The following is a 27,878-nucleotide window of genomic DNA, read 5'->3' on the forward strand; positions in this document are numbered from 1 at the left end:
ATCCGCTCTTCAATACTGCCCCTTCTATGGCATATTTTGACCATTTTTTCTGAACCAACTTGGCTTCTTCTAGTTTTCTAGCATCGTCTTTCTTCTTATTTTTCTCCTGTAACTGCCGACAGTGAAGCACTATGGTCATCTGTATTTCAGCCCATGACTTTGCTATCATTCCCACTTGCTTCGTGAGTTGCCTTTGTACGTGCTCAGGCAATCCCTGACATAAAATGTGGTAAAATACTGCCACTGTTTTTCCCCACGGCTCGTGAGTTTCAAGAGTCAACCATTCCTGAATGTCCTCAATCTAAGCAAGCGTATCCTCGTCCTCTTTCATCTTACGTGTCATGATTGCACCCATGTCTGATGTGTCGGGATACTGCACCCTGAGTGACCTCCAGACATCTGCTCTACAATTAATAAACAGCGCCCCATCATGCTCCGTGTTCTGTGTCGTGACACTTGAATAGCCTGCTCTCTTCCAAATGTCCTCAGCTCTTTCCCCAAAAATGGCTGCTAGGAGAACCTTAATGTCCCCTATTTCCAAGGTATTTCCTCATGTCATTTTTTCTAATTCATAAATCCATTTTCCCGCACCACTGTTAAACTGGGGAGTTTGCACCTTAAATTAAGCTTATCCATCTGTGGCCATGAAAGTGGTCTTGCTCCTCCTTTTTCCAATAAGGGAAACTGCGTAAATCCTGCACTGCAGTCAGCTCCCATCGTCTGCCTATCCATAGTCGGGGCAATGGGTCCTGATCGCCTTCTTCCTGGCAATGATCTTAACCTGCTCCCATATGACGGTGACTCTCCCTTCTCGCTATATGATCGTCCTTTGGGATGCTCTGGATATGATATAGTATCTGGCGTCCTATCCTTAGGTTGCTCTAGATCAGGCCATCTTACTTCCTTGTCTGCCTGCAGGCTTCCCTCGGGGGTGCATGCACCTCCTCCCTCTTCCCCATGGAAAGATTATCTCTCTTCATCTGACATATATAGTCCCCAACTCGTGTGACTCTCATCCCCTTCACCCATATCTATACTCAATTTATTTAAAGATAAGGCTCTATGCTCGAGGCTGAATGGATTACTTTCTTCACTTTGTGATTGGAAGACTAGCGTTTGACCTCCTTTCCAGGGCTTCATGATTTGCTACCTTCTCTTAAGTCTTGGTAAGCTTTATCGATCCTATCTCTGATGCTTCCTATATCGAAGTTCTCTTCTAAGGTTACTCTAGATGGCCCTGATGTTGCTTCCTGTAATGGGAGGAACTATTCTATACTGCCCCATTGTATTACTGGACTTGGTTCCATTAACTCCTTTTGAATGCGGTCAATGTCACGCTCCCTTTGTCTCCTTTTTCGTTCTATCTTTTCATCTAACTCTGTTCGCTTTCGTGCTTCCCATCTAACCCTTTCCTCTCTCCTTACCCCTGCTCTTCTTTCTTCTTCTTTTTGTCTTTGTATTCTTTTATCCCTTAATTTCTGCGCTTCCTCCACTTCTCTTTTCCTTTCTTGCCTATCCCGTTCTTCTATTATCATACTTTCTTTGCTCTTCTGCCCTTTGTTCCTTCTTTTGTTGCTCCTCCAGATAATCTGTTCTCGCCTCTCTCTGCTTTCTTTTATACTCAACCTCTTTTAATCTATTTTCCCGTTCCATGTCTTTTCTATCTTGTTCGTCTTGATCTTCCCTTTGCCTAACTTCCTCGATTCTTTTCCCATCTAGCTTGAGTAATATCTGTCCTCCAATCCATTTGTTCTGTACGACCGTTTCCTCATAAGCTTTATCCTTCTTTCCTTTCCATCTATTAATCTCTCTTTCTATGTCTGTCGATGCATTTGATCGCTCCCTTTTCTCCTCTTTGTTTTGTAAGATCTTAAAGATCTCCTCTTTTCTTTTGGTCTCCTCTGGACTATCCTCACTGCTATAGGCAGGCGGTTCGTATATCGGATTAATATACCCTGTCACTGCTTGGTATTCCTTTAACGAATACAATCATACATCTTCCGTACTATTGCCGTTTACTTCTGGTGAGGTAAGGGAGCAGAAGGCTCAACACCTTCCTCCCTGCACTGGTTAAGCATCCATTCCTCAGGTGGTGGATCCTCTCTCCCTGGTACATTTTCCAAAGCTCTAAAATAGCTAGCCTTTTCTCCAATTGTTTCCCCGTGTACGCAGCGTGCAAGTATGTGGTCATGTATTGCAATACCGCTTTTGATAGCGATCCCCTTGTGGCCATGGCATGAACATTTTAGCTGCTGTGCTCTTTACCCATTTCACACTGTTCTGTTTGAGCTTGGGCACATGTGTTGGCAATGTCTTACATAAATGCATCAGAGGAGTAATGTCCCCAATTGTGACGAGTCTCAATTGACTGTCAATACTTAGCAGTGTTTACAAAAAATACTTTTATAAAAACAACAAAAATGAGCGCACTCCAACACCTGCCGCTCAAAACCTAAATTTTTCAATAATCTCCATCTACCTCTAGATCGGTACCGACAGTTGTCCTAGATAGACAGTGTAACTTCTTAACTTAGCTTCAATTCTCACACAACTTGTTTGTGTCGAACTTCGACACCCTTGTTCAACATAAATACATAAACAGACAAACTAGTCGACTCTTCACATTAAATCACAGTGATCACCCTCGTCATTTTGCCCCAAATAATACACCGATTACAGAGTGTAAATTATCTCCTTATATGGACCTGTCCTATACATAGCCTATTTTACTCCGATTGGAGTGTGAGATAATCTCTTCTGGAACCTCCTCAGGTTAGCAACCTCGCGCTCTCTTCTCTCTCTCTCTCTCTCGTTACACAAATAAAATCTCCTGTTACTTTTCATGTTACCTTCCTGTTCCTTTCTAATTTACCACAATCCCATCCCCTCAGTTCGCCATTCCCTTAGTCAACTCACCATTTGCTCGTTCAGCACGAGGCCTTCGTTATCGGCTCCCTCCTCCTATTGACCACTTTCACCTTCTGTTTGAAAAGCGCTTGTGGAAACCAGGTAGGGAGTTCTTCAAAGAGGGACCCTGCCCACCGTCTCTATTTTCTTGCAAGATTTCTATTTGGCCGTTCTCCACAGGAAACCCACAATCTTCTGGCTAGATGGCGGAGGGTGCTCGATCATCCGAAACTCTAGAGTCTATAGGTCGATGGGTCTTACCAGGGGAACCCTTATTGTCCTTTTTAATTGAGGTAACACATCGTTCGATGGAGGGGGATGTAGAATAACTCTTACACCAACTGATAAGACCGACTCAGGAAGTTGGCAAAGAATGCATCATATGTGACATCATACTGCATGGCAAACTAAGAAAACCTATGTGAGATTGTCATTGGCTTAAGGGGAACATCTAAGTATACTTTCTATAAGGGATTGGATTGTGATTGGGTGTCTTCAGTCAGGTGGACAACTTATGCCCACCCCTAGTGCAAGTCATCTTCGACAGTTATTAAGTACACAGTATATCATTGGCTCTCAAACTAAAGGACCCTCGTTATATGGCGTTATATGGCCTTCTACAATTGGATGGCATGCTTGTACCTTTTTGGAACATTCACTTACTAGCAGCACGTAAGCTGGTACCCCAGGTGCCCGTGGGTGGATTTGACCATGCCTCATCACCTAATTAGCCCGACATTCATCATCACTCATGCTGTCTGCCATCCAGATTGTCTTCGAACTTGGCCTTGTAGTAGCTTCACCTCTCTGGGAATATAATGAAGTGTGAGCATGTGCTTATCAAAGTTCTGGTCTGCATGCCCACTTCTATTTCCATCCTGGACTCACGTGACAGAAGACTGTGAATCGACCCATATTATATATAGCATTTAATTGTCTGAAATAAAGAAACTTGTTACTCACTGTGTTCTCTTTGCAACTTTATAAGAAATCCCTCAGCATCTCACATTCTCACTGTTCTTCAAGGACGGATAACCAGTTTTGGCTGCTTCACCCTTTGACACCAGGCTAGACAGCCTCTCTTGATCTACCTTCGAGCTTCAGCTTATTTCTTTGCTGAGACAGATGCATAGCTATAAATCCTCCTTTCTCCACGGGTCTGAGCTTACAAAAATTGTCACGTCGAATTTCCAGATTCGATGTAACGGCATCTATATAATGTCGGCACCGCCTGCAGTCTACTCAGTATGTATAGCCAGCCTTTACAATTGCTTAGTCTAGTTGCATTACAGCATCCGTACAGTTATAAAACAGCTTGCATTTTCTGCAGTGCTCCTCAAACGTGCAGTCTTCATTACACACATGAAAGCTTACTAGATTATTTTTTTTGTCATCAGATTCTATAAGGACTATACATCCTCTTCTTCAGCCACTATTTTCAGTGCGTCACGCTTGCTTCTTGTGACATCACCAATCTTCTCTTTCATTCATCTTCAAATTCCTTTGGGCATCTCTACCAAGAGATTGTCATCTCTACAGTCGCAATTTCCGGTTTCCAACAAATAGGCAGGCAGGCAGGGGGAAATACTAGGGGGGTGGACACGGAAGCAGTGGGGCACACAGAGGACAGAACACGGACAGAAAATCAGATGCAATGCATAGACAAAGTCAATCACCAGATGAACCTAGAAGTAAAGAATTAACACACAGGAATGCAGGCAGTACAATGTAAGCAAACAACCCTGGGAAAACAAAAACGACAAGAAACAGAACAATCAACAAGGGAACCTAGAAGTGAGGAATGAACACAGCAGGAATGCAGGCAGAATAATGGAAGCAAAACAACTCTGGATAAACAAAAAGGAAAAGAAACAGAGCAATCACCTAAGGAACCTAGAAGTAAAAAATTAACACAGCAGGACTGCATGCAATGCAATGTAAGCCAACAATTATGGAGAACAAAATGTCAACAACAGTACACAAACGATCAGGGGAGGGAGCTAAGAAGAGGGGAGGGAAAGGCCTGTAGGGAATGTGCAGAGCGCAACAGCAGAGGGAAGTAGGTGTGCATGCAGCCAAGTAGAGATAAAGCGCACGCGATCTAAAGAATGAGTGGGGTTGCACGCGGCCTACATAAGAGGGAGCGCACGCAGCCTAAGTTGCGAGGCAGTGAACACAACCTAAGCAGGAGGGGGCGCATGCGGCCTACAGTTGCGCGGGAGTGCACGCAGCCTAATTTGAGCGGTAGTGAACGCAACCTAAAGTAATAGGGTCGCAGGTGGCCCAGAGTTGCGCAGGAGTACATGCAGCCTAAATTGCGAGAGAGTGAACCCAACCTGAAGTAAGAGGGGCGCACGTGGCCTAAGATACGAGGAGCACAAGTACACAGGGGGTGGGTGGGAATAGTCTCTACCATCAAATAATAAAGAAAATAGTCAATCTATGTCAAATCAAAAAGGCCTATACTAACCAAACCAAATGCCTGCCCTATCTTTCATACAAAAATTGTGTAAAGGGGAATATGTATGCAAAGGAAAATCAGTTTTATAACATAAAGGCTAAAAGTGGCTGAGTCAGCTCTCCTCACATTGGAGAGCACAGAGAAAGGCGGCCCCTGTAAACAGGATGACACACTCTAGCTCAGGTTCTCAAAACAAAGGCAGTTCAAAACGTGGATGAAGACGCTCCTGGCCTTCCACGTTAAAGCCAATTATTCCAGCATTCCACAAGATCTTTCACAGTTCAATAAAAGGTTCACGTAGGTCTCCTTCCTTTGAGCTCGCACCTCTCAAAGCTTTAACTGTTCACATAGGTCTTCCTCAGCTGGCCTCGGAACCTCGCAATTGCTGCACTTGCAGGGTTTCCCTTGCCCAAGATTGATTCACATTCATTAGGGGTTCCCTTCCCCTGACTTATCACACTTCCGTTTTCTCTCTCAGTCGGGCTTGGACCTTTTACTGATGTCGAAGACTTTCAAATGTTTGAGGCTTTTACAAATAGACCTCTGCAGAACCACTTCGACTTTCTCTTCAGCTCACACTCTTATGTTATTTGCCACAGTGTCTCTTGATCTTGGTAGACAAGTACCATAAGCACAAAAGTTCAAAGAAATCTTTCTCTTTGAGCATTCACCTTTTCACTTCCCCTTTTGCTGCGGTTAATCTTGACCATTACACATGTCAAAGTTTGTTCACTTTGCCGCTTTATAACAAAACATTTCGCAGAGAGTTTCGGGTGGGCTACTTCCTTTCGCCAGACCACTCTGCTACTCTGTATCACTCAGTAATCATCCACTTAAAAGTTCATCACTGGTTAGCTTTCCTTCGTGTCTCATCAGCATGTGCACAACCCTCACTTGTGAGATACACTGTTGCGGCTTCAATCTTGCTTGATGCAAACCGGCCTTTCATGTCTTTCACTAACTCACTGGTTGTGAGCGTTCCTTTCTTGTCTCTGTGGCATTGATTCACGAGTCAAGAGTAATACAACAGGCTTGTTCTCTCTTCCCAAACTCTGTTGTTCACCTGGGAGGGTCACTGGTGTCCTTGGAACACAATGTATGTTTCTTCCTGGCTGCGATTTGGCTTTCTTCGCATCTCCTTCATGCTTTTCTGGAAGCAACAACCTCCTACAGGGATCTTCAGGGTTTCCCTACCCTTTGCTTTTGTCCCTCGATCGGTTGTCCGGCTCCAGTAGGTTTGCCGTTGCCCCGGAAGTTCTACTCCTTCTCGTGTTCTACCTTGCTCAGAGTGTCTCTCTATGTTCCAGCTTTTATCCATGCAGGAAGAGCTAATGGGTATCAGATGTATGTGATTAAAGTCAAGTGCCTGACTTTGCCTGACCCAATTTGCAGGACATGTCCAATGAGATATGTAAGTGTTAGCCCCTTTACTCTCAGTCTCTCTCTTCCTCGTCCCAGTGTTTGTGTAGAAAGTGGGGGGAGTTGGGATGTTGGAGGATCCTATAAAATAGGATGGGACATGGGTATGGGAACGGGGGGAATACCGCGTCTCACCATCGGCTGCCGCACCCTCACTCCCCAAAGACCCCTCACCCAGGTGATCATCCCGCACTGGTCCACCCCAGGGTATGCAGTGTTAAAATAGTGGCAAAAATGTCGCCTGAGCAAAAAATTGCAGCAAAAATGCTGTGGTTTGACCCGTTAAAGGTGTACCCCATTACACCATTTAAGGGGAGCGGGAGGTTCAGGAGTGTCCCCTGATCATGTTCTAGGGGTTGCGGGGGTGTCCCCCGCATCCTTTGCATGGATTGCGGCAGCAAAACCACGGCCTTTTTCTACAATATTTTTTATTCATGGCCATTTTGCCACAATTTTAACACATGGAGCCCACCCAGGGTCTGGATCCAAAGGCGATGGCCATGCCCTGGCCACCTGAGAGAGATCCCAGGGGACTAGAATGTGAGACACCCTTTGGTTTCTCACAGTATCAACCCAGAATAATCATTTTCTTAAAGGACAAGTATCCCCCAATTCCCCTGGATGATTTGGGTCTTTCTAATTCAGGGTCCTACCACTTCAACACAATCGCCCTCATTACGGCCCTGGCGTTGGACCATGGTGCTAATAGCACCATGGTCCATGCCGGTAACTTACCGACTCCGCCATGGCGGAATGGGGAATTACCGGCCCATTCCGAGGTTGGCGGGCGGTAATTCCCCATGCCACCATGGCCCTTCCCCATTCCCATTTTTGCCCCATAGGGCTCAATGGGAATGGGGAAGGCGCTAAGTACTTAGCACCAAGGTCCCTTTGCGGGTTGGTTTTTAACGCCTGCAAAAAGCAGGCGTTAAAATCTCCAACCCGCAAAGGGACCTCGTAATCAGGCGTTAAGGGGTTAACGGCGCCGCCACCTTTTACGGCGCCGTTAACCCCTTAACGCCTTAATGCCAGGGTTGTAATGAGGGCCAATGTCATTGGCAAGATTTGACTGTTTATTTAAAATTGCATCATTCTCTATGTGAATGAAAGTAGCCCAGCTAAGCTCGCTTTCATCCAATATGTCTCTTTTTAAATGTCTAGTCCTTCACAGGTCTTGGTATATACATTCTCGGTCAGGCTATTAGGCATTGCACACTGGTTGATAGCCCCAGTTGTTGATAATATCTTTGAAAACATAGGTTGAGGTTACTTGGTTATGATTTAAAAAATACTGCATGCTCCGTGATAATGGTATGTGTTCTATGTTAAATCAAATCTCATTTGACTTTAGATATAGTGAGAGAGCAATGTGCATTTCCCACTAATATGCTAAAATCATCTATTTGGAATCAGCCTCCCCTCCAATTGCTTCCCCTCCCAATTCCACCCATTTCAGGTACTTAGCAGATTAATTATTCTGGCGGACGTATACCTAATTGCATTTGGGCTTTTTATACTCCCTTGTAGATAATTCCTTTGAGGTACCGAGCTATCATAGACCCTCACAGCTTCCAGATAATCTCCCCAACTTGCTAGTAAAATCTGCTTTAGGCTACCTCTTGGACAAGGCCTAAAGTGTCATCACAAGATGTCATCCCACTTCACCACTATCCAATCAGAACCACTCTATTTCTATGGGTTGGAGCTTAAATAGACTCAAAACTGTCTCATACCTTGTCATATTACTTTCGGATTTTGAATCGGTCGAACCTCCCCCTTGACTAGCATAACATGTTGACAGTCCCAGATAATACAGCCCTTCATTTAATAGATCCAAAATATTCTGGACATGGGAGAGCGTGGTTGTAGACACTTTTGGGCTCATTTTTATTGTCTTCCATATCTTCTGGTAGGAATATTTCTCATTATTGAAATAGGGATTTTCGGGGTGGCACTATCACACTGGAATTAGACATATACGACATACGTTTGTGAGATGAAAATGGACTGAATTATTGATATTTCTGTAATGTATTAAATACTTAAACACTATCAGAATATTTGTCCTTGTTGTTTTAAACCTAATCATTCGGCAATCTTAGACACAATTGTTTTTTAAGCACAAAATAATGTTCTTCCTTATTTCAGTCATACTCTGCAGGATAAGGCGTCCTTTCAAGTTAATGATTAATATGACTTGTTCAGTCGGTGTCAGGCTGAGATCCTGGTGTCTGCGGAAGCTGCTGAACCCCCGACAATCCACCCAAAATGTGGCACTCTGAGCTGATAATATATATAACCGCTCAGTTTACCTCACTTCCAGGGGAAGGGGGAAGGGACAAATTAACAAAGACCAGGTTGGAAGCTATCAACTAGCTGGTTCTTCACCTGTAGTTAAAAACATAAACATACAATACACCACATTACTCAATGGGTTACTATACTAACCTTAAAACTCTATATCCTTTACCAAAATAGTCAAAAAACCATACCTGGTACTTCTCTTCAGAATGCCCAGAGAAGCGATAAGCAGACAAGACTTCCTTACTTGTTGACCAGAATCTTAAAGATCATTCAGCCTTCTCAGCAGGTCCAGGAATGTAATATTTAACTTTGTAGTTCGTCTTCTCAACCTCAAGATTCTTGAACAAAGTCTAAAGTTCTTTAAATAATGTTAAGGAAGTTCTTTTAAGTTCTTGTATTTATTTTTATATTTTCTTTTTAGAGTGTCTTTTACTCTTGAACGATTTTAAAACTTGCGATGAAATCTTCACGTGGAAAAATCCAGCACACGCGCTAAAAATCCAAACCGCGGGTAAAACGCATACGCGCTGAAAATCCAAACCACGGGATAAAACGCACGCGCTTTAATCCAAGTCGCGGGAAATATACACACGCGCTGAAAATCCACACCGCGGGATAAAACACACGTGCTTTAATTCAAGTCGCTGGGAATATGCACACGCGCTGAAAATCCAAACCGTGGAAAAAACACACGCGCTTTACTCCAAGTCGCAGGAAATACGCACACGCGCTGAAAATCCAAATAGCAGGTAAGACGCACACGCGCTAAAGTCCAAGACACGAGTTAAACACACTCACGCTAAAGTCCAACCCACGAAAAAATACGCACACGCGCAAAAACCAAATTGCGGGAAAAAAGCACACGCGCTTTTATTTTATCACGTGACACTTCTGAGAGCTCGCGCGGAAGCTCCACATAGATTTGTTCTTGCGCACGTGCAGATTCGAAACGCGTAATAAAATACACACGCAAACTCACGTAGCAAAACCCTCGCATATATGAACAGAAAACGCGAGTCAAAAGTTCACGCTCGCGCTTCACTCTCACGCGCAGAGTCACTCACGCAGGCTCAAGGTAACGGAAAAAGCACGCGCTAGGGTGAAATGATACGTAGGAAAGAAAACAAACGTACGCGCTACAGTTTTTAGATACAGGTTTGCGATTTCAATCCTTTTAAATTAATATAACCTTTTTACAAAGTTCATCAAAACATGGAAAGTCACTTATCTTGTGATTGAGTCTTGAAAACTTCTTTTCTCAGAAAATTGGAAATTTCTCACTCCTGTCCTGTGTCTCCACGAAACTCCATACACGACTCCTGTTATATTTTCAAAGATGCCGCTCGACTGCTTGAAACTTGACACCCCTGAACAAGTTAAGCAAGAGCAGCATAGCACACGACCTCTCAGCTGGGCAAAGACGATGAAAGGCAGTTTAGAATGTTCACTGTCCTCCCTATAAACAATCTCCAGCCAATTAGAATTTAGACTGAGAACCGCCATCTTGGCTTGGGGCATTTTCCATAGACTGCAATGAAGGTTAAGGGCAAAATTAGCTGTTTAAAAATATAACCCATAATAACTTCCCAAAACCTTTCTATACTAAATATGTGTCTCCCCTGACCCAATGTAAATGAGTATATGTTACTGTATGTAAAAGAATGTCACTCCAACCTGACAGTACCTGACAGTCGGCCCCTTTGTGAAGCATTTGCTTAACAGATGCTGAATAAATGGGTAGGCATAGTTCACAAACGTTACAGGCCTAATTGAAGTAAGTCATAAAATGTATGTTCCTGAAATCAGAGCCTGTCCACTATGTGAACAGCTCAGACACTTTCTGAATGCATTTGTAAAGCAAATGATGTATATAGTAAGGTATTTTTCAAAACTTTGAGCACCCAATTCTTTTGTTGTACTGGGTTTACTGTGTTGCTTTGATATCTGGATAAGGAGATCTAGCTTTTCAGATGGCCAAGCTTATCCCCCGGGGCCCTATACCTTCCCCCATTTCTTATTTTGCCCATTTAAGTAGTTAGTTTATATTAGATTCACTTAAGAACAGACAAGAACAGGTGTGATCAAAGCCAAAATTGGCATACTTATTTGCTATCTAATATTTCAACATGCGTAATTCCTAACACGTTAAATACTCCCATTTATTGCTGGTTCTGTTGAAATATGCAAGCAATTGTATCCAGTGATTTATCGCCCATAATTTTGTACAGAACTTGACAGTGCACTTGGCAATTGTACTGCTGTTAGGGAAAGAAACACTTTTTACATACAACTGTATTTCAAATGCTCTGAACAAGATACATATTACAAATGTTAAAGAACAATGCAAATTCTTAAACACATACTCATCTTTGTAGCAAGCAATGCTGCTACTAAACTTGATCTGCTTATTATTGGGGCCATTTTTGTAGGCCTTGTTAAATGCTCAATGGAATAGAGTTGTAAACAGCCCCCCCCTCTCTCTCTCTTTCTCTCTCTCTCTCTCTTTCTTGCTCTCTCTCTCCTTCTCTCTTTATTTTTAAAACTGCATTTTATCAGTGATATATTATATTAATGTGATTAATGTTTACAGGCTTCCATTTCAAACGGCTGCCTGGCTACCTGTACTCACTTTCAAAAGCACCACACATAGACGTGACAGACCATACTTGGCCCTTTCCCCTATCCCTAATCCGTGTCCCTTAATGATAGCAAGCCAAACTCCCAACCCCAGTATTTCCCCACCCACCTGCTCCTTTTATGCGCACATACAAATACAATCAATAAACAAGACACCATTTTTGTGGATAGGAAAAAGCTGCAAATGCTTTATTAGGCAGTTGATAGTGTACAGGTGTTCCGTTTCAACCATCAAGGTTCTATGCTGAGCTTGTGCACTTAGTTACTGCACCCCTGTATCTAGGATCCCTTACTTTTCTGCCTAATGATACTACCTTCTGCAGTGCACAAGCTCTTTCGCCGGTCTTCTCAGGAAATGTGCCCTCTAGTGCCATTTCACTCCTTTTTTTTGTGCACATACTTTTATTAATGCATTTTCAAGAACGGATTAGGCAAAAAATAAAATATGAAACACTGAACTTGTGGGTCAATATGACCTGAAAAAAGGCCAAAGTCTGGAAATGTCACCCAGTCCTGTTGCATCTTTTCAAAACAAGAGTGAATTATTTGATGCGAGTCATTAGTCTGATCTCGGCCAAGCATGCCACAAAGAAGTCGCTGAATCGGGGCGGCTCAGTCCGTGAGGGCAATGAGTACTTGCACTACGTTCTCCATGTGCTCACGCAGGCTCTGCTCAGCCGTCGACCGAGGGATCTCCATTTCATTCATAATCAATTCTACATCCTTCCTCTTGATGGTTAATTTTGCCAACTCTTTCTCCCTTTTCTGTTATGCTTTCGGCTCCCTGGATCTTCGATCTCCAATCACAGACATAGCCGTCTGTCTCCAAGTTAGAGCTCTGGATCTCCTTCTCTTCCGCGTAGTTGGTGATCTGCTCGAGGTCCGCGGCGCCGCTGTCATGCTTGCAACGCTTCTCCGCGGGGCGGTTCTCATCGGTATCCAGCTCCAGCTCTACATCGCCTTCGGTCGCCATCTTGACACAGGAGCCCTCCATTTCACTCCTTTGCAGCTATGCTGTTCCTCAAACATGTACCAAGTTTACTGAAGTGCAGCCATCCTACCTACCTACAACGCTTATCTGTTACCCCTTAAACCTCATCAGTCCCTGACCTTCTACTAACCCCCATCTTCCAGTTCCCCCCAATATCCAGACCTATTACTCACCTCTTTCATGGTCTTTCCCTGCTCTCCCAACCCCTGGTCACAAGACCAGCTACACCCTTCTGTCTCTTCACTGATCTGTTTTTTAATCACCCCGTGCTCTCTTGTTTACTCCTGGTCTTGTCACCTCTTACGCAGTCACTTCCAAGGCCTCCTGACCTTTTACACAATTATGTGGTTTCCCATGCCTAATTACAGGATTTATTGTTTTCCCAAACTCGAACATTATCCACAATTAATTGTTTCCCAGGCTACCTGACCTCTTATCTGTATTACTGACTTCCCCTTTAATTTGATTCTTAGGCTTCATGACCTTTTACTCAATTTGTTTGTTCAGTTGTCTCTCAACAAGTTAACATGTTCCCGTTCCCACAGCACCAACTCCAGGATGCCACTTGTAGACCCCTACTTTACTTGCCCCACCCCCACAACACCATCATGACTCTCCAACAGTTACCACTGCTGGGGAGTTCCCCCTCCACCAATAAAGGTTTGAACTGGATTGGTTGGCCAAAAACACCAAATGGCATTCCTCTTAATTCTGCCCCTCTATCCCTTGCCAGCTAACTGTGTAGTGGCAGTCTTTGCACCAGTTTTGTTGCCCACACTCGCTATTTGTCCCCACTAGTCATTCCGTAAAACCCATAAATCTGTATCCCAATTCCTCAAACGCTTCCCAGATGTTCATCCTCATTATGGCCATACCAACCTCTGATAAATGTAAATGTACCTTATCTGCAACAAAACACCCTGGTGTCCTGATGGTGTTTAAAGTAGGTCTAATGTACGCTCATACCCATTCAGAAATGTTGCCAACTCTGCATTCAAATTCCTCCAGGACTCCTCAACCCCTTTAGAAACGTCTTACCCCTCTTCAACTTTGCCTTGATAAAGTCTTGACCATAACATGTCAGTATAACTCAGCATACCTGTGGCAGCGTTGTGGAAACAGAAAAATAATATGAGGCCGGGAAGCCCAACAAGAAACACACCAACACAGGTTACAAAGAACATACAAGTGCTTTATTTAAAAGCTACAACAGTTACCAAGTCGATTGACAAACGGATAGCTATTCGGCTCTCAGAGTAACATAACGAACTTCAACGAGGGTTCGATGCGTTAGTGAGAGAGAGAGCACATTGAAATACTCGGGCTCTTTATATGATTTGTCCAGCCTTTGGCCACCCCTCTCCGGGTTAACCATTCTATGAGCCGGGCCTATGGGTTCTTTGCCAGGCCAATCCTATAATATATGCATTTCGATTAGTTTCGCTGATATAGTTGTACATTTACACATAGGTCAACGGTTCGCGACCCCGACAAGTGGCCTGCATGCATATTAATTATTCATGTGTACGGAGGTCACAACGGCCAGAATCTTACTCTGAATGTCATTTGGCCTCCATTTTGATGTTCAGGGTGACTTCCATATAACAAGAGAACCTAAAATGACGGCTTAATCCAAGATGGCGACTTACATTACTTTCTCTAAGGTCAAGACCTTGCTGTGGAGTTTGTTCGCATATGATGTTTAGACAACTTGGCGTAGGCCAATACACATACAATTGTTACGATAGGAGGCATAATATTTTTTCAATTCCGACAAACCCTCCTTTTGGCCTATGCCAAGTGCTAATATCATTTCTAATACCTCTGTAAATAACTCCATGCACTGTCGTCCATACATCCTGAATCTTTATCTGTAATATCTATAGCCATTAGGTTGTTCATCAGAACCTCTTGTAACACAAACTCTTTAGATGCTGTATCTAGGGCATACATTTTGTGCCCTATTGTGCTCACCTCCTGAGCACAACATCCCCCTAGCATTGCACATATACTAGTTAGACATTGGAAACAGCAACAAAGGAATAGCAGGATTCCCAAAATAACCAGTATAACAGAAAGCACCTTCCAACCCCAGGATCATAGAGAATCCCAGAACCAAGCGCTAATATTCCAATCTCCCACAGAAACATGCACTTCAGAACTAAGTATGTGCAAGTTCTGTATTGCTTTGAAAATTGTCGGTGAGGAATCTGGTACGAAAACAAAGCAAGCGGACCCCACTAACTTGCATACTCCACCACGTTCTGCCAGGACGACGTCTAATGCCATCCGATTTTGGAGTGCTACCAATCTTATTGCTTTCTGTTCTAGCGTCATATTGTAGAGTATATCCGTGGTCTGGTTGATGGTTCTCTCCAGTACTCTTGCTAGCCCCCTAATGTTTTCAGAATTTGCTATCTGTCCCCAAAATGGCACAACTGATTTTGCTATAACTCCCAATACTTGCCCAGGGGTATCTCCGTTCTCGTCCCGCCGTGGGCGAGCCTTAGAAACCTCCAATGTACTAGCTATGAATACCCCAAGTAACAGGATTCCTAAATAACGGGTTCCCTGCTAATCCTTGGGCAACCAAGGAAATGCTGAATTACCACAAACGAAATAGACAGGCCCCCCTACATACAGAGGCCTGTTCTCCCCGGTAAAATTTACAATGTTCACACAACCTTCGAAATCTCCCATTGACCGAGTGCCATTTCTTTGTACACAAAAGGGGACTGAATCGGGGCTATGATTAATAGAGTAGGAAGGAGGCACAGCGTCCTTATTGCCTATCAGAGCCATTTTAAAGGAAATTAGAGTTTGAAAAGGAAGAGATAGTTTGTCAGATGGCCTAATAGAAGCAACATTAGGTCTACTTCTATTTGCAAAAAGAGAGCATCCCAGGGGAGTAAATTCACGTTTCTCAAAATCATTTAAATTAGTTCCATGAAAGTTCCCTGAGATGCTATCATTCCAACGGCCAAAGAATAGTGCTCTGAGAGAGGCATAGCAAGCAGTTGTTAAAGGTAAAGGGTGTATATACCATCCTAGCCCCTTGTTCCCATGTTGCGGTAAATGGGTGCAAATCCAGCAATTACTCTTATTAAAAATGGCATGCGTTGAATTCATTATTATCATTAAAGTGTTATTATGGTACTTTTGTCTATGCTGGGAGTCTCTAGGTGACAAAGTATGAAGGTGTACAGAGGGTGTCAAGGCAGTAGGTACAATTTCAATTGGCAGTAAAGGTTTTAGAGGGTACATTTCTTCAAAGTACCAAAGTCCCACAGCGGTAATTATACAAATTCCTATTACTATTAACACAACACAGCAATATGTTTTTGGGGCCCAGGCACATTGTTCGTTGTCCGAGTTGGTCACCCCCTTATTTACAAGTCCAATGCGAGCAGCAGCAGTAGAGGTGGCAGGCATCGTAGTTTCTCAATCGACGACCCCAATGTTCGTTGCTGGCGACGCTACGGTTGCGCGACTTCTTAGTTCTTCCCCAACCCTAGCCAGCAGAATCCCTTTTTTTCCTTTTGTTCAAAGGGAACTTTCTTTTACAAGAGAAAACTTTCAATCACTTCTTCTTTCCAGATGCACAGGAAAAACCCGTGCCGTAGTTCTATTTTCTTCGTCGAAGGTCATACCTGGTGGCACCCAGTACTGTTTGATCCGGAAATAGGGTAACGTCACTTCCTGAGGGAAGCAACGTATCAGAGGCAACAGAAGTCGCAAAACTTGAAAAAGTGTTTTCCGGAAGTGACCTTTTCAAAGAGTGCGGAGACGAAATGGACTGTACCCCAAGATCCACGGGCTCAGAGAAATTCTCCGACACACTCACAGCACTGTTTGCTACTCCAGGATCAGAGATTGTAGCATCAGCGAGGGGTTCTGCTTCTTCTGTAACGTGTGGCGTCGGGTGGGGAAGTTTCTTGACATGCGTCGCGTAGATCCAATGCTTCTTTCCAGCCACCCGCACTGCTGTCTGGGTGACCAACAGCACCTGGTAGGGTCCCCTCCAGCGAGGCGCGAGACAGGAAGACCTTTCGTAGGCCTTCACTAGGACCCAACTTCCAGGCTGAATATCGCGTCCTGGGCCCGTAAACCGTACAGGTAAAGCTGATTGGACCTGATGATAAATAAGATACAGATTTTTAGTCAACTGTTTACAGTAGTCTACAAGCAATACATTTTCGACCTCCCTCAGGGCTTTGGGCTTCGGAAGGCCCCAAATGTTAGCAGGTCTCCCCATCACTACCTCGAATGGAGAGAGCCCAGTCTTAGTTTGAGGTGTGTACGTATGGATAACAATGCAATAGGTAAGGCATCTGGCCATTTCAGTTTGGGGCCGGCACATGTTTTGGCAAGCTTATTCTTTAGGATACCGTTATGTCTCTCTACCAACCCAGCACTTTGAGGATGCCTAGCTGAGTGAAATCGTTTTTCAATGTGTAACGCTGTGCATATCTGCAAAATTACTGCTGCAACAAAATGGGGACCGTTGTCCGACCAAATTACCCTTGGAAGCCCAAATCGTGGAAATAATTCTTTTACCATAGTCTTTGCAGTGGTCATGGCAGTAGCATCCTTAACGGGGAAAGCCTCAACCCATTTACTAAAAGCACAAATAATCACAAGAACATATTTTAGATTGTTACACCCTTCCATCTCAATAAAATCAAAGTGGATGACCTCGAAGGGGACAGAAGGGGGCCCAAAACTACCCCTTGGAGTTACTGTCCCCTTCCCCACATTGTGCTGTAAGCAAATCATACAATTCTGAACATGTCGCTGTGCAATCTTCAAAATGTTATCATTCACCCAGACTTGTTCTAGCATTTTCGTGATCTGCTGAGCACACACATGCGTAGGACCGTGTGCCATCGTAACCATTGCCAGCACATATGAATCAGGGAGCAACCATTTCCCTTCAGATGTATCCACCCAACACCCATCGTCATCTAGTTTCCCCATTCCTAGGGCCACTTTTTAGACTCTTCTATTGTAGCATCAGTTTGGATATCTCGCACAGACCCAATACCCTCATCCATTACATAGGCATCTTTTGTTTCCCTTAGAGCATACATGTCTGCGCTAAGGTCTGTGGCCGTTTGCCTGGCTATCTGGTCAGCAAAAGCGTTCCCTTTTCCCACATCATCTATGACCTTACGATGTGCTGCACATTTCATGATCGCTAACTGACTAGGGAGTGAGAGTGCCGAGAGCAATTGCACCATCAGGGGACCATGCTGAATCTTGGTCCCATGTGAGGTTAGGAACCCTCTTTCTGACCAGAGCCTCCCGAAGTTGTGAGCACCCCAAAGGCCTACTGGCTATCAGTATATATGTTTACTATATGCCCTTCGGAGAGTTCACAAGCTCGGGTCAACGCTATAATCTCTGCGGCCTGCGCGGAGTTATGCGGAATTCTCTGTTTCAACAACCGTACTCAACGTAGTAACTGCGTAGGCAGCTGTAGATGTACCATCAGGGAGTTTGAAGCAGGAGCCATCACAAAACAGCTCCCCTTCTGCATTGCCCAAAGGAGTATCTATAAGGTCTATCCTGCTCTTCGTTTCCTGTTCAGTGGTATACAGTCAGTCATGTAATTCTTCGTCCCCGCAAACAGTATTTTGCAGGAAAGGTAGGATTTCAGCCGGATTAAGAACACAACACCTCTTAATTTGAATGTGAGGGGCAAACAGAATTAATTCATACCTCATCAGTCGTGCAGAGGTGAGGTGTTGCGTTTGGGTTTTATTCAATAGAACATCTACAGAGTGAGGTACCATCAAAATTAAATCATAGCCTAGGCCCATTCCCTCACTCTGTTTTACAGACGCGGCAGCAGCAGCAACAGCTCGCAAACATCTTGGCAAAGCGCATGCGACATGATCAAGGGCGGAAGAGTAGTAGCCGCACGGCCTATACTTCCCTCCGTGTTCCTGTGTTAACACAGCCAAAGCACATCCATCACATTCATGCACAAACAACACAAAGGCCTTGTCATAATTTGGAGTACCCAGAACCGGTGCAGAGCATAACGCGGTTTTGAGAAGCTCAAATGATCGTTGATGTTCCGATTTCCATGGCAGCGGCAAAGAAATGCCCTTCTTTGTCAAAGTCAACATCGGTTTTATCACTAGTGAGAAGTTCGGGATCCACAACCTACAGTAAGAAGCCATACCTATTAAGGCTCTGACTTCCTTCTGTGTATTTGGAACAGACATGCCAGAAATGTGTTTTATTCTTTGAGGTGTCAATCTTCTCCCCTCCTTTGACAGGAGGTAGCCTAAATAGGCGACCTCCTGACATCAATATTGAAATTTCTTGAGCGAAGCTTTATGACCGTTTTCGGCCAGATGAATAAGCAACAATACAGTGCCTTCTTTACAAGCACTTTCAGAATCTGCAGCTAAAAGTAAGTCATCGACATACTGAAGCAATGTACAAGTAGGTGGCAATTCGAGGGTATCAAGCTGCTCTTTCAAAGCCCTACTATAAATGCTTGGACTTTCAGTATACCCTTGAGGCGCACGAGTAAATGTGAATGAACGTCCCCCCAAGGTGAAGCGAACAAATATCTACTCTCCTTGTGTATAGGAATACTAAAGAAAACATTCTTTAGATCCACAACACTAAAGTGCGTAGCTGTAGCAGGGATCATTGTTAGTATCGTTGTTACATCAGGCACAATTGGAAATTGTGGGGCAACAACTTTGTTAATAGCACGTAGATCAATTATAAAACGGTATGGGATTGCATTGTCGCCTTTCTTGTATACAGGCAAAATCGGGCTGTTACAAAAACTACCTGCAATCTCTTCAATCACTCCTCGATGCACAAAATCGGAGACAACGCACTTCAAAGCACGCCCGCCCTCAACTGATATTTTATATTGCGGAATGTGTGGTAGTTTAACTCCATGTTTCAAAACTATTTTAACGGGTTCGATCTGTAGCACCCCGACATCATTGTCGTCAACCGCCCACAAACATTCCGGAATAGCGCTAAGCTCAGGAGGCAATGGTCGAGTCAGAAACTGGGAAGTTGCTGTGGTGAAACCGTCAGTCGTACTCCGTCAGAGGAACAATGAATTACTGCATTCAATTTCTTCAACAGATTTAACCCCAGCAAATTCTCTCCACAGTTCGAAGTCAGAAGGAAGGGACAATGGTCTGTAAAGGGACCCAAAGAAACAGACACCGGCGAAGAAACCGGGCAAGCAATTGGTATACCAGAAAACCCTACAGAAACATTTGTTTGCCCTGACAGTGGAATGTTTGGAACCCGGGAATGATCAATGGAGCACTTCTGTGCTCCAGTGTCTATCAAAAACTGATGTTTCCTATTCCCCACTAACAATTCAACGTAGGGACCTTTCTGATTAACGGGAATAGGTGAAGGTTCCAAACCCTGCTTTGGGCAGTCCTAACGAAATAAAATGTCATCGGAAGGAAGCTCTTCAGAAAGGTAGGCAGCAGAAGAGTGATCAAATATGTTTCTCGTGTCCGCACTCGAAATCTGATTTTCCCGTGAAAAAGGTTGCTGAGGATCTTGTGAGAACTGACCTCTATCAGGGCCCCCCGCTCCGGGGCGACCTCTAGGTCATCTACCCATACTCCCAAATGCATTGTTTGACCTTTGGCGAAGGACGGGGCACTGTGCTCGCCAATGACCTTCCTGGCGGCAATAGGCACATTGATTAGCATTCACAGGACCCAAAGGAGCGTTTCCTTTCGGGACATACTGACCTCTGGTCTGTGAAGCACCTCCTCTGGGATTTCTAACAATTTGTTGTAACAATACTTTAGTCTTCAAATCTCCTTTCCTCTTCTCTATTTTCTCTTTTTCATTATTAACACGGTTCTCATAATACTGAGCCATGTGCAAAACTTCAGATTGGGATTTCGCCTGCCAAGCGCTCTCAGAGGACATAATCTGTGACTGGATGTCGGGGAACAACCCACATACAAATTTGTCCACAAACAACCTTTTCCCAGACTCTGTGCCCAAGTTCTGTCCACTGAAGTCAGAAAATACCTGTTCGAATCTATTAAAGAACTCGGTGGCACCTTCAGTTTTTCCTTGAACACAGGCCGTAAGCTTGTCCCAAATAATTCTTTTCTCAGGAATTATGGTTTTCAATTTCGCGACAATTCTATCAGGCAAAGTAAGTATTACCTGAGGTGGTTTCTCACCAGCTGGTCTCTCCCCATCAAACCTAGTCATGTTAGCCCACGTATCTCCCAGCCCTGGCACATCGTCTATTGTTCGAACCTGCTTCCATAAATCTACGGGCAGGAGTACAGGGAATAGCAAGTCAATATCACTTAAGGTGAACACAGAGGACTGCAAAACGGACTCTATCTCTTTGTAAAACCCTGTCGGGTTTTTCCTGATATCGGGAATTGATTGTCTAATAGTGTTCACTTCCTGTCGTGAAAACGGGACGTGAACAAATTGCGATATATAATGCGCTGGGATGTCCACAGCGGGTGCACCAGTCCCAGCGTTAGCGGGGATCTCAACCTTTGGGACAAATGTTGGAGGATCCTCTCTCATAGGCAACTGAGATATAGGTAACTCTGACCGCTTACTAAGCAACAGAGCCAGGTCGAGCGCTAAGGCAGCTGAAGAAGTGTCGGGCGAAAAAGCCCTCTTACAAATACCCACTAACTCTATTGGACAACTAACCGTCTTCCTTACACATTCATCTTGCAGGTACTGTACCATTACCTGAATCACCTTCCTCTGCATTTCTACTGTATACTGACTATATGTGTCATATACTTCAATTGGTGGTATCGATGAATCCGGGATCCATCGAATCGAATCTTTGGTACAAATTCGTACTTCCTCAGATGCCGATCTATGACAACGGAAGGAACCGTTTCTGTACATACATACTGTCGTCTTCACCATCCTCATCCCGTAATTTTTCAAAGTCCCTCCTATACTCAAACAATCTCTCAACATGACCATGTACTTTCTCCTCTGTGTCCCTCGAAAGCGCTAAAGTATTTAAATCCCTCACCCCTTGTGGGAGATCCGCATTATGTAATGTACCCCACATTACGCATAGATGAGTCCCCAAACCTTCGATAAAAACATTTTTCTCAGGAAAATTGCCCATATTTAATAATGTGGAAAAAACTTTAACTTGATCACCTCTCTCCATACAGTGCTTAGCCCATGCAAATAATTCCCGTTTCTTGTCTGCGGAAACAGTATTGCGAGTGACAATCTTTGACCCCGCACCCCGATCAACTTCAGTCAGTTCAGAACCACTCGGGAGCAGAGGTGCGGGCAAAACTATCGGCGCAAGAGGAAGGGGTGGCAGGATAGGTGGAGGAACAACAACTGGAGGAATAGGAACAATAGGTTGTACACGGGGAACAGGAATAACAGCAGGAATAACAGCAGAAATGGGCACAGCACCCGGGAGACGATCATATGGAGGTGGCGCAGAGGCACCAGGCCTGCGTTCGTTTAACAATTTTTCAATACATTCTTCTAAAGCATGGAAATCTTTAGAGGGATACATTTTCTGGATACCTAGTGAGAAAGCCCTATCCATATTTTTGACTGACTCCGAATGTTTTTCCTTATCATATAACAACGCCTTTTCGGCATTTGTTTTATGACGGTGTGCATGTTTATCCCTACTTTTAAGCTGCTGCAACGCTTCTTTTTTCCAATTTTGCAAAACATCAAATGCTGCAGGTCTGGCCTTCTTTTTTAGCAAGACCGATTCTAGGTATTCAATACGGGGGATCTCGTATCTACCATTGATTGGCCACTGAAATTCGGAGGCATGTCTGGTTTGTCTGTGCCAAATATCATTAAATACTATACTTCCAATGCCATACTTACAGTACATAGTACATGCCAGCGACCCCTCCTGTGGTGCCGGTGGCTAAATTCCAAAGATTGTCGATCGCTGCGGAACAGAGCCCTGAAGCAGCTAGACAATTTCCCAGGCATTTCACAAAAAATTGGTGTTACCTGATCAATAATTGTGTCTGCAGATACAATACGCCAAATTCAAATTGTCAGGGTTAAATTAAGAGCCGGTTCACGACTGCACCTGACCAAACCTAAGGAGGACCGTACGGTTTACCAAAAAACTTACCTAACGAATTTTACCTTGTGTTTGGTGGTTTCGACAAATCTGCCCGCCTCAAAAATGGACCCTCGTCAAGATGCCGTGTCAGAACACACGACTATCGTCCAAGGATCGGATCGTGCAGCGCTGCCGAGGTTTCGCGTCTCGTTCGGTCGGGCCCGCAGTATCACACCGTCCGATCCCAGTTCGATAGTCTGCGTCAACCTTCAATGATCCGGCATCAATCTTGAGGGTCCCTATTCGGGCACCAACTGTGGAAACAGAAAAATAATATGAGGCCGGGAAGCCCAACAAGAAACACACCAACACAGCTTACAAAGAACATACAAGTGCTTTATTTAAAAGCTACAACAGTTACCAAGTCAATTGACAAACGGATAGCTATTCGGCTCTCAGAGTAACATAACGAACTTCAACGAGGGTTCGATGCGTTAGTGAGAGAGAGAGAGCACATTGAAATACTCGGGCTCTTTATACGATTTGTCCAGCCCTTGGCCAACCCTCTCGCGGGTTAACCATTCTATGAGCCGGGCCTATGGGTTTTTTGCCAGGCCAATCCTATAATGTATGCATTTCGATTAGTTTCGCTGATATAGTTGTACATTTAGTCATAGGTCAACGGTAGGACAAGGTCTCAGTTCGCGACCACGACAAGTGGCCTGCAGGCATATTAATTATTCATGTGTACGGAGGTCACAACGGCCAGAATCTTACTCGGAATGTCATTTGGCCTCCATTTTGATGTTCAGGGTGACTTCCATATAACAAGAGAACCTAAAATGGCAGCTTAATCCAAGATGGCGACTTACATTACTTTCTCTAAGGTCAAGACCTTGCCGTGGAGTTTGTCGCATATGATGTTTAGACAACTTGGCGTAGGCCAATACACATACAATTGTTACAATAGGAGGCATAATATTGTTTCAATTCCGACAGCGTTCCCCTTTGATCCTTTGCAGTTCCATGGTCATCCAGTACGTACAGTGGATCCCCGCTTGCCTCTGACCGACCACTTCTATTAGCAGAAATCCGGTCTTGTCCATTGCCGTTTAGAGAGCATTCACTCTGGCATTGCCTAGGGTTGCTGCTCCCCATATATATCTTGCCCTCTTTACGCACTCCTTGCCTTACTTACCGCATGACTCACCTCCTTGTAAACTTTACATATGCTCCAAAGCCCCTAGAAGGGCATTCCTTTGCGCCTTGACTATAGGCTATATAATGTGTAACCTAAGTCTCTTAGACCTCTACCTTCCAATATAATCGCCCAATCCTTCCCTATGTGTGGACATTGCTGTGCCTATTCTAAAAGACTGAATTGTAGATTACCCTCTAGGCATTTCAGCCTTAGCTTCCATCATCTCCAAGACTCTCCTTAACTGAATCTACTGTCCCCTAACTTGCATAATACCAACTCTGTCCCCACCTGCCTGTTCTGTCTTTGACCGCCTTTATCTTCACTCTGATTGCATCTTCCGAAGGCATGATGTCCTCCTGCAGAAAGCATTTTTGCTATAATCTCTCAATGGCCTGGGCACTGCCCCTCTTATCCTTATTGCCGCAAAAAATGCAAATGTTAAACAGTCTAAAGAGGAACTCCTTGAATAGGGAACTGCATACTCCGTCCAATGTTGGCCCACTAAAAATTGCAAAGTACCAAATGTGATGGGTAAGCCTATTATCCTTGCTACTTGTACTTTCTCTGTTCCACCCACATAAGGCTACTGTTATGTGAAATACATTGGTTGGATCAACCATCTCCCTCTAGCTGCGAGTGAAATGCTATTGCCTCCAAATGGCCTCCCGGCCAGGCGGTATCAGGTAATATTATCCCCATATATATGGTCGCCGTAAATAATATCGCCGGGAAAAGGTTGCAGCAATATTATTTGGGTGACTATATATATATATAGGGACAGGGGCAAAAAAAAAATTGCAATAATGTCGCCACAAAAAACAGCCATTTTTCGGCGATATTTTTGTATGGAGAGATTTTTGTGGCGACATTATTACATGGAACCACCCAGGCCTTCATCTAGACTTTGTTTTGTGCTCATAGCATCAAACTCTTCACCCTACCTTTGAGCGATCCCTCAGCCATGTCCCTTGTTGCCTTTTTAAACATCATAATACACTGTCTGTATCTTGATCATGTGCCCAACAATGCCTGTTGCAGAAGTGCTTCTATGTTTTCCTTCCAAGTCCCCATCTACCATAGTCGGTTGTTGAACTGGGTCATCAAACTCTCTGCTTGGGGACAAGACCATCTGAACCTTGACATCTGTGAAATAGAAAGTGCATCAGCTACCACATTGTCTACTCCAGGCACGTGCCTAGACCTCAGCTCTGTTTATTTATTTACTGAGCATTTGTTAGGCGCCTATACAACAGAATTGTGTTTCAAGGCACCACAAGGCTAATTGGGGAGGGAACAGGGGAGTACATAACAGTAGCAAACACAGTAAGTGCCAGGGGGAGCCAAGGAGGAGGCCACTGACTAAGTGCTAGGGCAGATGAATCCCATGGTTGGGATGCAAAGCCGGAAGGCATGGGGCCCTTAAAGGCAGTGCTGAGGGGGTGAGGAGGTGCTGTTGTCAACAGGGTAGAGGACCTGGTAACTTGTGACATTCATTCAGTCTTAGAAGGAGCAGTGGTGTGACTAGCCGGGAAGAGAAATAGGTAGAAAAAAGCTGAGTTTTGAGAAGTTTCCAGAACTTGAGGAGGTTCAGCTCAAGTCTGAGAGTGGCAGGGAGGCTGTTCCAAAGAGAGGCACCAGCCGAGAAGAGAGACTTTCCCCCCGCTCTCTGCTTGGAGAAGCGTTTGACAAACAAAGAGTTGGAGTTAGAGGAGCGGAGGACTTGAGCAGGGAGGTATTTAGGGAGGGACAGTTGGAGATAGCATAGTCCCCAGAAAGCCTTTTGGATAATGCAGAGGATCCTGAATTTGATCCTTGCAGCCACTGGGAGCCAGCGGAGAGATTTTAGGGCTGGAGAGATACAGTCCCTGGGCTTGAGGCCAAGGATAGGTCTTGCAGACCTGTTCTGGAGTAGCTGAAGGGGGCATAGAGAGGAAAGGGGGAGGTTGAGGAAGAGGCCGCTGCAGTAATCCAGCCTAGTAAGGACTAGAGCTCTAGAGACTTTGAGCTTCTGGGGAAAGTTGAGGAAAGGGAGATTGCCTCTTAAGGAGATGAAGCTGGAAATGGGCCTTCTTGGCAAGGTCCAAGATGTGAGGGGTGAAGGAGAGAGCAGAGTCAAAGATGACACCAAGGTTTTTGGCCTCACAGGATGGGGAGGGTAGAGGGCCCAACGAGGGCAGCCAGAGGGTAGGAGGGAAACAGGGTGCAGGTGTCCCAATGAGAAGGACCTCCGTTTCTCTGTCATTAAGACAGAGATCATTAGCCGCACACCATGTCTGGATGGCGGTCAGACAATCGGGATATGAGAGGAGGAGGAGGAGGTGGAGCGAAGTTTGAAGGAAAGCTCTGTGTCATCGGCCTAACACTGTAAATGAGGAGAGAAGGAGGAGATCAGGTGAGCAAGAGGGGTGAGATAGATGTTGAAGAGCCAAGATGAAAGTGTAGAGCCCTGGGGGACACCACAGGTATAGAGTGAGGTGGTGGAGGAGAAAGGGCCCTATTGCAGCTGGGAAGGGTGGTTAGTGAGGAAAGAGGTCAGCTAATCCAGTCCCTTATACGTGATGCTGAGGGTCTCGCAGAGCAGTTTTATGAGGATAGAGTGATTGACCATGTCAAAGGCAGATGAGAGATCAAGGAGAATGAGAACAGCGGAAGAGTTGGAGTCCAGATTTGCAAGCATGTCTTCATGGGTGTTCAGGAGAGCAGTTTCCGTGCCTCTGGATGCTCGGAATCTAGATTGGTGGTCATTTTTTATTTGCTTATTTATTATGCGCCGAAAGAACTGAGGCATCAGGGCGCAACACATACACAAGAGACGAAACCATCAAAGAGTTTTTAGGACTTTTCTGAAAGTCCTTGTGTTGTAATCCCTTCTGACTGAGATGGGAAGGGAGTTCCAAAATGTTACTGCTTTGACTGGGAAGGATCTTTCCATGCCGTTTTCACACTTGTATTTTGGTCATATGATCTGCTTTTTGTCTGCCAACTGTAATGCTCTGGTGGGTAATGCTCTGGTGGGACAATATTCTGGTATCAAGGTTTTCAGGTAGGGCGGAGCTGCTCCATGTACACATTTGTGGATGATGGACCCTACTTTTAAAATAATGCGTTCTTGTATGGGTAGCCAATGAAGGTTCCTTTTGTGTGATGAAATGTACTCTCAACTTGTGAGTTTATTGATGATGCATAACGCATTATTTTGGAGTACCTGACATTTCCTTACTTTGCTGGTTGAGGCACCAATCAGTAAAGAGTTACAATAGTCCAACCTAGATAAGGCTGTAGCTCGGGCAATAGTTGCTGTGTTGTCTCTGGTGATATATGGTCGGTGTTAGGGAGAATTCTCTGTTTAGGCTGAATTTCCCTACCTAGTGAGTCCCCCAGCAGCTTTGCTGGATGGCTGGGGTTTATTTTTTTCTCCTGCCAAGAGTGAGACTCTTTTACCCTCACTCTTGGGCATGTTGAAGTGTGTTTTTCTTGGTTAAACCTTGTGTTGAATGGGCTATGGGGTCTTTTACTCCATAGGGCCTCATATTTTTGTGATGTGGGTTACACAGCACCCTCTGTGCCGTAGCCCAGGGGTGTCCTAGGGACTCCCCAACATAGACTCCATACCCTGGGACTGACTACTGTCTCCCAGGGCATGTAAAGTCACCAAAGACTTTACTAGTCTTAAATCCTGAACAGAACCAGTACAAACCATCATATTGTGGACGTACTGGCTGGGGCAATTCGATTGCCCCAGGGTCTGTTAGTCGAGGGGGCACGTCTCCGTCCCCCCTGATCGAGTTTTGGCTGGTGGCAGTGGAAACTACGTTTTATATTCGACCGCGAATATTTTCCTATGGGATTTCCCATTGTTTTAGGCTAACACATTTAATTATTTATTTAC

General features: G+C 44.6%; 1 protein-coding gene and 1 pseudogene across 3 annotated transcripts in view; one reads left to right on the forward strand and one right to left on the reverse strand.

Annotated features, from left to right (window-relative positions):
- NOS3 (nitric oxide synthase 3) overlaps positions 1-27,878 on the forward strand; it is a 937,759-nt gene that overhangs the window by 655,921 nt on the left and 253,960 nt on the right. The gene's annotated exons all lie outside the window — the stretch shown is intronic.
- Positions 12,341-12,701, reverse strand: LOC138567587 (huntingtin-interacting protein K-like; annotated as a pseudogene).

The sequence above is a fragment of the Ambystoma mexicanum genome, chromosome 2p (genome assembly GCF_040938575.1).
Source record: "Ambystoma mexicanum isolate Mex_15411 chromosome 2p, UKY_AmexF1_1, whole genome shotgun sequence".
Taxonomy (NCBI): domain Eukaryota; kingdom Metazoa; phylum Chordata; class Amphibia; order Caudata; family Ambystomatidae; genus Ambystoma; species Ambystoma mexicanum.